This window comes from Arachis ipaensis, chromosome B08 (assembly GCF_000816755.2).
Source record: "Arachis ipaensis cultivar K30076 chromosome B08, Araip1.1, whole genome shotgun sequence".
NCBI lineage: Eukaryota > Viridiplantae > Streptophyta > Magnoliopsida > Fabales > Fabaceae > Arachis > Arachis ipaensis.
In genome coordinates, this window is record NC_029792.2 from 17,140,457 (window position 1) to 17,151,966 (window position 11,510).

Here is an 11,510-nt window from a genome sequence, read left to right on the forward strand (position 1 = left end):
AAAACAAACTAGAATAGTAACTTCAACGGAGGTGATGACTCTCTCAATATCCAAAAGCAAAAGCATAAACTAGAAATCTATGAATGTCAAGAAAACCTAGAGGAAGAGTAGTTTCTCTCTAGATCCCGATCTAAAATCCTAAAACTATGCTAATGAGAATGTGTCTCGAGTCTCTACATATTCCCTGGCTCTAGTCTGTGTTTCTGAGCAGGAAACTGGGTCAAAACTCGACCCAAAATTGCCCCCAGTGTTTTCTGTTAATTCTGCATATCGCGCTTGTCATGCGTACGAGTCAGTCACGCATACGCGTCGCTGGTCATCTTGGCGTGTCACGCGTACGCGTCATCCATGTGCACGCGTCTTTGTGCAAACTCCAATCCACGCATACGCGTCAGGCACGCGCACGCGTTGCTGCAAATTTCTCCATATCGCGCGCTCGCGTGAACCATGCGTGCGCGTCGATGCTCGCTAGTTATCTCCTTAGTTTCTTGTGTTCCTTCTATTTTTGCAAGCTTCCTCTCCATTCTCTAATCCATTCCTACCCTATAAAGCCTGAAACACTTAACACACGGATCACGGCATCGAATGGTATAAAGGAGAATTAAAATACACAAATTAAAGATTTCTAGGAAGCAAGTTTTCAACCATAGAACAAAACTAGGAAGGAATTGTAAAATCATGCAAATCATATGAATAAGTGGGCAAAGACTTGATGAAACCACTCAATTGAACACAAGATAAACCATAAAATAGTGGTTTATCACTCCTCCTCCATGGCCTTGGTCCAATGTATTGTTGTAAGAGCAAGTTTAGTATTGGGGAATATTTTATTGAGAAGATCAGGAGGAGTTTTTACTGTGGATTGTAAAGCTTTAGGCTTTAGGGACCCAGTTTTTGAGCGTGTGACCATAGGATGAACATTGGTGGTGTTGGGATTGGTAACAGATAGAGGTGGAATTTCAATGCCCCATATGGAGGTAGGATTTAGGGTTGGGAAATTAGCTACTGTATCTGAGGAGGAGGCTAGAGGGGTGGTACTAGGAATCGGTGTGAGAGATGTGTGAGTGATAAGTGAAGAAGAAACTGGACTTGGTGTAGAATCGGTAGTAGTAGTAGTAGTCAATATAGGAACTGGCAATATAAAAGTGACAGTAGAATTTCTGGCTGGTATATTGCAATGTTCTAAAAACATAGAACAATATGAAAAAAATCTTTTCATCAAAAAGCACATGACGAGTAATAAATATCTTACCTTGAGAATTTATACACTTGTAACCCTTATAATGTGGGGCATATCCCATAAAGACACACCAATCAGATTTAAATTAAAATTTAGTAGAGTTATAAGGTGTAAGTAGAGGATAGCATCCACATCCAAACACTTTAAAAAGAACTGTAATCTGGTACTTGTTTATGCAAAAGTTCAAATGGTGATTTATTTGATGTCACAGTGGAAGGTAATCTATTTATAATGAACGCATCACCTAAAAATGCATCATCCTAGAGTTTGAGAGGTATGGATGCAGTAGCTAATAATGAAAGGCCTACTTCTACTAAATGTCTATATTTTCTCTCAACTCTAACTTTTTGTTGGTGAGTGTAGAGACATGAAAATCGATGTATGATGTCATTTGTTGTTAAAAAGGATTTAAAGGAATGAGACATATATTCTTGACCATGATCATATTGTAATTGTTTAATTCTTAAACCAGTAAAATTTTCCATATGATTTTTGTATTGCTGAAAAGCAGCAAACACTTGTGACTTTGAGGATATTAAGTAAATGCAAAGATATCTTGTGTGTGTGATGAGCGGATATTTTATACGCTTTTTGGCATCATTTTCATATAGTTTTCATTATGTTTTGTTTAAGTTTTACTATGTTTTTATAGATTTTAGTGCAAAATTTATATTTTTGGATTCTACTTTGAGTTTGTGTTTTTTATGGTGATTTTAGGTATTTTCTGGCTGAAATTGAGGAGCTTGAGCAAAAGTCTAATTTAGAGACAGAGAAAGGACCGCAGATGTTGTCAGGATCTGACCTTTGTGCACTCGAAGGAGCTTTTCTGGAGCTTCAAAAGTTCAAATGGTGCGCTCTTAATGGCTATGGAAAGCTAACATCCAGGGCTTTCCAAAAATATATAATAGTTCATACTTTTCTTTGGAAATAGAGGCCCAAAACTAGCGTTCAATGCCAGCTACCAGACCCATTCCTGGCGTCCAGCGCCCACAGGGGAGCAGCTGGTGTCCAACACCCAAAAGGGAGTCCCAAGCCAGCGTCCAATGCCCCCAAGGGGTACTAGCTCATGGAAGACACTCAAGATCTGCCCAAACACTCACCAAGTGGGTTTGGAAAGTGGATTTTCGCACTACAAGAGTAATTTATCTTATTTCTGTAATTCTTAGTTAGCAGATTAGTATATATAGACAAGAGTTCACCCTTGTTAAAAAACTCTTGCCCACTTTAATGTTTTCCATTGTATTTTTCGTTCAGCATGATTCACTAACCTCCTAAGGTTAAGGTTAGGAGCTCTACTGAGTTTCATGGATCAATAATATTATTGTTCTAGTTCAATATGTCTGATTTTATTCTCTTATGTATTCTCGTTCTTCATCTTATGAATTGAGGGTGACCTGTGACAATCACCCTTGTTCTACATGGGTTCCGTGCATGTCCTGACTCGGATAGCTTTTTGAACCAAAGTTAGTGATTGCATTGCGGATTCCAATAGAGTACCTGGGCAACTTTGGATATGTGACATAAAATCTCGTTGACCGTGGGTAAGTGAGGTCTCTTTGGCGCTAAAGCTAGAGTCTGAGAAGCAGCGTTCCCTAATGAGGAAGATCTGCCTTGTCTATGGCACCTTGAGTAGGGTCATGAAGGGGAGTGGATTGTTTAAAGCTTCAGCTTTTGCTACAATGAGAAACCTAGAGGTGACTTGATGAGATGACATGAGTCACTTGCAACATGGTGGATTACTGCAATGGAGGAGGTTAACTTGATGAGAGGATATGAGTTAATCACTTATGGTTGCCATTGAAGGAATCATAAAGATATTGAAGTGGACATTAAGAAAAGTTAATCTGGAAAGACAAAGCATCTCCGAAGCCTCAACCGTTCTCATACCATCAATTTTCCACCTATCTAGTAACGTTTTATTTATTTATTCTGTTTTATGCGTTTTCTGTGACAACTTATAATTTCTATCCACCTAACTAAGATCTGCAAGGTAACCACTGCTTGCTCAAACCAACAATCTCTGTGGGATCGACCCTCACTCACCTGAGATATTACTTGGACAATCCGATATACTTGCCGGTCTATCTGTGCGAATTCTGTGGAGTCAGTTTCGTGCACTAGCGTTCATCTAGAAATGAAACATAATATGAAAAACCATGATGAGAAATGACTGATGAGGGTCCCCAAACATCAGTGTAGACCATTTCTAATGGATGATTGAATTAAAAATTATCAGAGTTAAAAGGCAATGAGTGCATTTTAGACATTCAACAATACTTGCATAGAGATGAATGATTAATGTCATTTTTATTCATACAAATTAAAGAAAGATTACAAGAATTAAGTACTGAAGATACAATTTTAGGGGCACAGTAACCGAATCTTTGATGCCAGACTTGAAAATCAGTACAAACAGCAGTAAAAGCAAAAGGATTGGATTGTATTTTAGATGATTTAGTTATAGTAACCCTCTTAAAGTCATACACTCCTTGCTTAAGATATCCTCGGAGCAGAATCTGGTGGGTGCCCTGTGATTTTACATAACATGCATCAGGATGAAATTTAAAATAGCAACTGTTGTCAACTTTAAATTGATGCACACTGATTAGATTATGAGAGATATTTGATAAATGAAGTAGTTATTTTAAAATAAATCTGTGATTGTTATCTAAAGAGATGAGATATGAATGACCAATGTGTGCAATAGGAGTTTGAGAACCATTACCTAACACTACCTGTTCTGTCCCTTAAAAATTCGAAGAGGAGTAAATATTGGTCTGATAATTGGTGATATGATGTGAGGCTCCTGTGTCTGGGAACCAGGAGGATTCAACATCAGATTTAGGTGTTGTAAAATAGGTTCTGGGGTTGTGAAAAGAGTTTGGTGGTGGTGTTACTGAGGATGAGGAATTGGAATTGTTGTTTGAATTTGTGTGAAAATTCTTGTCGAACTGATGAAAACAGGAAGCTGCAGTGTGTCCAAATCTTTCACATAGTTGTCATTGAGGATGATTTGTGGAATTCTAATTCAATCTGCCACCTCTAAAGATTCTTCCTCTTCCTCTTCTTCCTGTAAAACCTCTACCATTTCCTCTATTGTTGAATTGATAGCTGGTTTGAGTGAAGTTTGATTGAATGATTCTAAGATCAGGTTTCTTGAATTTTTTCAACATACTTTCATGAGAGATCAGTAATGCCTCAGCATCTATTAGACTCATAGAGTTTGATTTTGATATCATCGAGATGTATACTTTATATTCTTCATTTAAACTCTCAGTAATGACTTCAAAGTGCTCATCAAGTGTTAAATGATGACCTATGGCATCCAAAGAATCAACAATTTTCCTAATTTTCTTGAGATACTCACCAACTGAACTTCCTCATTTCTTGATGCTTTTCAATTCTGTCCTCAATTGCTTGATTTTGATCTTCGAAAACTTTGAAAAATACTCTTGAATTCTTTCCCACATCTGATAAGCAAATTTGTAACTAACTATTTTTGTTTTGAAAGATTCATCCATGGATTGAAGAAGCCATGTAGTGAGAAGATTATCACGTTATTTTCACTGCTTGTAGTTCTTTGAAACTGTGTTGGATGCACGATTTGCTTTAAAATCAAATATATAGGGGACCAATTCTTTTTGGAGGTGATCTTCAAGATCATTGGCTCCTATTGTGAATAAAGCAAGTTGTTCCCAAGTAAAAAAGCTTGCTTCATCAAGCTTGTCACCAATCAGCATGAACTTCTGAGAATTATTTGTGAGAAGAGGAAGATTATTAGTCATGGTAGGGATTTTGGAAGATGTGATTTCTGGTGAATCTATTTCTGGATCGGAGTCTTGCTTTGATACCATGTTAGGTACCAGAGATCAAGGGTGAAGAAGACGAAGATTGATGATAAATGCAGCAAAGAAGATTCTGCAATAATGACAATGAAATTGGTATTATGTGTTCACATTCAATGAAATAGAAGAAGTTTATATTGTACATTAAATGGGCCACATAAACCATATATATAGAACTCAATCCTTCCTGGCCCGATAACCAATTGATAATAGAATTGGTCAGCTAAAATAGAGTCTTATTAACATAATAAATCTTGATTTTCTTGCTTAGTCAAGTTATCTCAATAACTCTATTGTTTTTATACTCAACATAGGGAATGGGCTGAGGATATCGAGCCCCCACCTGTTAAATGGCCAGCCGACCTCAATGGCGTGCATAAGTTCGGCCAAGCTGTTAATGATGGGTGCACACTTTTGGCAGTTGTCACAGCATTTTACTCTAACAAAGCAATATTTTGTTAAAGTCGGCTAGTAATACTTGGCTCGTAAGATCTTTGCTGCCAAGCTTCGTCCTCCTACGTGCATTCCGTAAATGCCTCCATGGATTTTATCCATTGCCAGGTCGGCTTGTGTTGGGCCCAAGAACTTAAGCAGAGGTCGAAAGAATTCCCGTCTGTATAAATCGTCCCCTATTATTGTGTAGTAGCTGGTTTTTCTGCTGAATGATCTACTTTGTTCATTCGCAGGTATCTTTCTTGTCTTTAAGTATGTTATATATGGACTTCTCCAATCTGCATCCTGAGATGTACCTAAAATAGCTTTGTCACATATGCTCAGTTCATTCAGGGTTAGTTGAGATGGAATATTTGGTGTGTCATATGTTCTAGAAGTGGCTAATTTAGACAAAATATCCGCTCTATAATTTTGTTCTCTAGGAATGTGCGATGTTGTAAATTACAAATTGCAAATTGGTCCCTACACTTTAAAAGTTTGTAATTAGGTCCCTATACAAAATATAATTTTATAATTAGGTACTCAATGACATTTACCGTAAAAAAATGCACATTTACCATAATTTCCTCTTCTTCCTCTTCTCCCTTTTCTTCATCCTCCTCTCTTCAGCATTTCTGTTCTTCTTCTTCCATTACCACCCTGAGCCACAACCGCCAAAGCCTACCCCGTCCCCTTCTTCCATTATCCATTCTCTTCCCTTCTTCCCCTCCCTTCTTCCATTTTCTTCACAAATCAACATAAAAATAGTAGCTCAATTTACCACAATCATATAAAAATAGTATCAAATCAACATACTATAATCCAATAACTGAATAGCTAAAAAAAGAAAATAAAAAAAACTTTTCTGATAATGTAAAAGCAGAACCCATGAGGAGGAGATCGTGAGCAGATATGCGGTGGATCCGACATGGCGATGGTGAACCAAGGTGAGAGACAGAGAGCGCTGGGGTGAGATGCTGTTTTGGGAAGTGAACTAGACTAACACACCCAAACATAAACCCGACTCGGACAAGACCCATCCCCAACACAACCATCACAACCCAGTTCATTGTCTTCGTCGCGCCTCTTCTGCTGTGTGCCATGGCTGCCGCTTGTGAAGCGCCGTATTCTTCAGGTTGCAGAGCGATTCGTTGGTGGTTTCTTAGTTAGATTAAATCCTTTGGAGAATTTGACGAACGAGATTATGAAGACGGAGAAGGATAGTGGACGTTCTCTTAGGGATCAAAAAAAGGTTTCCATGGCCAAGATCGTCGTTAACTGTTACAACAACGATGCAATTTTCCAGCCCCTCCATGGTAGCATCTCCGATCATACCTCTCTGTCTCCCGTTGTCACTAATTTCTGTTTCTGACCAAACACAAAAATTCATAATGTCATGTGTTTTTCAGAAGTGTTCTTATTCCATGGCGAGGCCTACGAAGCCACTAATATCTTTCGACGAAGTCATCTGTAGCTGTTCAAGCTCCGAGGAGGAGGAAGAGGAGCTTGAGGTGGTGGCGGGGTGGACAGTGGAGGGGTGGACGGTTGGGTTCGGTGATAATGTAAAGGCAGAATGCAGGACGATGGAGGGTGGGTTATACAGTTGGTCCCTATACTTTTACTAAAATTGCAAATTAGTCTCTACTGTCAAATACGTGCAACTCACATATTTAATATAGCGAATATGATGTCTTTGAGTAGGATTTCAGCTCCGCATCCTTGTTCATTTGAAGCTCCATAAATATACAGCTTCCATTCTGGTAGGATGTTTTGTGTGGATGTAAATTTGGACACAAAGTCGGCTAGTACCTGGGTTTTCAAAGGTCCTCATGACTGGTAAGAGATGTCAAACTCAGAAAGCTCGATTGACCATTTTATGAGACGTTTGGCTAGATCTGCTCATGCTAATACTTGACGCAACGGTTGGTTTGTTCGGACTATGAGTTGATGATTTTGGAAATAATGTCTCAACCGCCGAGCCATTGTTATCAATACGAATGCCAATTTTTCTATTGTGGGATATCTTATTTCTACACATTGTAATACTTTGCTTACAAAATATACTGGGTGTTGTTCTTTATCAATTTCTGTGACAAGTACAGAACTAACTGCATTAGGTAAAATTGACAAATATAGATAAATTGGCTTACCTTGTTGTGGTTTTCGAAGTATGGGCGGTAAGCTAAGTAGATTCTTAAATTTGATGAATGCCTGCTCACACTCATTCATCCACTTGAACTCTCTAGATTTTCTTAGGCTATGGAAAAAGTGACACGATTTTGCTGTGGCTGCAGGTAGGAATCGTGATAATGCTACTAGGTGACCGATGAGTTGTTGTACTTATTTAATTGTCCAAGGAGATTGCATTTGTATCACAGCTCAGCATTTATCTGGATTTGCCTCTATCCCCTGATGTGTTACCAAAAAACCGAGGAATTTGCCCCCATGCACTCCAAACGCGTACTTTTCTGAATTTAGCCGCATGTGATACTTCCAAATTTGTTAAAAGGATTCCAGGAGATCAGCTTCATGGTTAGCCTCTGGGCTTGATTTGACCACCATATCGTTGACGTAGACCTCAATGTTCCGACCAATTTATTGTTTGAAGCCTTTATCCATCAAGCGATGGTACGTAGCTCCTACATTTTTAAGACCAAAAGGCATTACCTTATAACAAAAATTACCATGATCGGTGATGAATGTTGTTTTGTCCTCATCTTCTGTGTACATAAGTATCTGGTTATACGCAGAATAGACGTCCATAAAACTTAGTACTTCAACTCCTGAAGTGTTATCCACCAATTTGTCAATGCTCGGTAGCAGATACGAATCTTTTGGGCATGCTTTGTTTAAGTCAGTGAAGTCAATACACATGCATCCCTTGCCGGAGTTTTTCTTTACCATGATCACATTTGCCAGCCAAGAAGAGAACCTGATCTCTCGGATGAACCATGCATCCAGCAGTTTTTGAGTTTCTGTGACCGCTGCCTTTCCCATTTCTGTTCCTAGATTCCTTTTTTCTGTCTCACTAGTCGAGCATTAGGGTTGACAGCAAGTTTGTGACATACGATGGCCGGATCTATGTCTGGCATGTCTGCTGGTGTCCATGAAAAAAGGTCTGAATTTGATTTGAGCAAGTTGATGATGTTTTGTTCACAATCTATAGAAAACACAAATCCGATGTTAGTATACTGGTTTTCTTGTTCGGTTAGTTGTACCTTTTTTAATTCGTCAGTCGGGGTAGGTCTGTGGGACATGTCGTCTCGAGGATCCAGCTCTGCCAGAGACGGGATGTCTTTTGCGTTGTAAACGGAGTTGATGCGTTGGACTGGTTCTGGCGGTTTCAACTTTAGACCCACATTATAACATTGCCTAGCTTCCTTATGATCAGCATGTATGGTTGTGACAATGTTTCCTTGCACATGGAACTTTACACACAAGTAAATAGTAAAAACAATAGCTCCAAAAGAATTAAGAGATGGTCGTCCCAAAATGACATTATAGGAACTAGCACAATTAACTACTAAGAATTGAATGTCTATGATTTTTAAGTACGGAGGCTCCCTCAGTGTTGTTTTTAACCATACATAACCTAACATGGGCTCCCTTTCTCCAGAGAAACCTACCAACTCTCCGGTTGAGGGTTGCAGAGCTTTATCGCTAAGGTACATTTTTTGGAAGGTTAAGTAGAACAATACATCAGCACTACTTCCAGGGTCGAGTAAGACTTTCTTGACTGTTAGTTTTCCCATATGCACTGAAATTCGTCTAAGTTTGGTCAATGTGACTTAAAATTCGATGCCTCAAAAGAGATTGGTTGAGGTGGAAGTAAAGCATATGTCCCTTGGGAAGACCCTTCTGTTGCCAGCATGGCTCTGTAGCTCCGTTTTCTGGCAGTATTGGTCGTTCCTCCTCCTGTAAAACCTCCTGAGATATAATTTATATCTTCCTTTTAAGTGGGAAACTCTACTATTTCATGTCAAGTTCCCTTGTCTTTGGGAGTTGAATTGTAATTCAGCTGGTCTGTAATTGTAGTTTCCATTTCCTTCTGGCCTCTGTTAGTAACATATTTCTCTAGTAATTCCTGTCTTGCCAATCTCTCTAGTAAGTCTTTAGCCACTATGCATTCGTCATTGGTGTGACCGTACTTCTGATGAAATGCACAATGTTTGCTTTTGTCCAGTTATTTCTGATCTTGATAAGTTCTTGCTTTACTCAGCGGCTTTTAAAGCTTATTGTGAAGGATTTCTTTGATTATGTCCTTTCTCTTTGTATTGAATTTGGTGTATGGGTCAAACTTTTGTGTTAGCTTGAAGGGCTTTTTGAGGTCCTTGTGGTTTTGAGATCTAGGCTGCCTTTCCTCATCTCGGCGCGGTTGTTGTTTTTCCATGCGCCGAGCTTCACGAAACTCTTTAATCTCCATTTGTCCCGAGGCCTTTTCTCGGAATTCTGCCATTGTCTTCGGCTTAGTCATGGCTATAGTCTCTTGAAACTTTCTAGGGCGAAGGCAACTTTTGAGTGCGTGTAGGTGTACATCGGGGTTGAGGTCCGGGATCTCCAAATTGCCTTGGCAAACCGTGTCATGTAGTCCTTTAGACTCTCGTGCTGTCCTTGTTTGATAGTGCTAAGGTAGTCCGATTCGTGTACGTATATTTTTGAGGCGGCAAATTAGTCAATGAAAGACCTTGCCAACTCTTCAAAGCAAGAGATTGAACCTGCAGGCAACTTGAAAAACCAAAGTAAGGCAGCACCATCTGAAAAAGTCTGAAAATACCGGCGAAGTTTAGGGTTAGAAGCACCGTTAAAAACATCATTGACTGAAACTTGGTAACATAGATGCGAGGGTCTCCGAACACTTCGTAAGACTTTAGTGTAGTAGGCAGTACGAAGTTCTTTGGTATCTGGAATTTCACAATATCCTCTGAAAAGGGATTGGATATTGTCGGCTGTTCCTTTAAAGAGTGATCTCCTGAGTGTCTGCATCGTGAGGTCGTACATTGTTCGAGAGCACATTCTTGGGGTTCCATGCACAGAGCTTTCCATTTTGGGCTAACAGGTCAACCATTTTCTTAACCTCGGTCTAAAGCGCAGCGTTCATGGCTACTAGCTCATCACGAGTCGGGGGAGGGAGTTGAGGTCCAGCATCATCGACCATGGCTCTGCAAAAAAGTAAGACAAAAATTGGCATGGGGTTACTTAAGTTTGAGCCCCACGGTGGGTGCTAAATGTTCCGTTAAGGATACTCTTCCGTGCTATAGATCGGTTCCGTGCTATTCTGCAAGTCTTCGAAACCTCTTGATTAGCAAGGAAGTAACCCTCTAAACTCGGACCCATATGTGGTACCTGCAAAAAGAACTCCGACACTCAAGTTAGTGAAATATCTTTGAAATAAAGAGTATAAATGCGATATTATGTGATCTTTTTTTTCTTCTGCATTTTCTCGAGCCTAAACGTTGTTATTTATAGTGGTTTTGTGTAACCGATCTTTGATTAGGTCTGAGATTTTTGGGCGGCAACTTGCATAGTGATTTATTTGTGTTTTAGTAACGTTAAATAACTTATCAAAATATTTACTCTTTTGATCGAACATTTCGTAATACAGAACAATATACATTAAAATTAATTATTAGTATAAAATATATATAAAAATATAAAATATATACTAAAAATAAATTAAACTATATATATACAAAATTAATTAATTTTAGTAACTAATTTTAATATATAAATAATATCTCATGAATAAAATAGCAAATCGTAAAATAGTAAACCATGATTTGAATTGTACGCGATAAAATAGCAAATCGTTGGTAAAAATTTCTCCTAAATCTGCAAATGTCAGCCATATCTGTAATACACACTTCTTAGCCAATAATAATATCACAGTATTATACTAATACCAAAAATAATTAGCATTGCCGTGGACTACACAACAAAAATATTATTTATATATTAAAATTAATTATCAAAATTAATTATTATATATTTATACA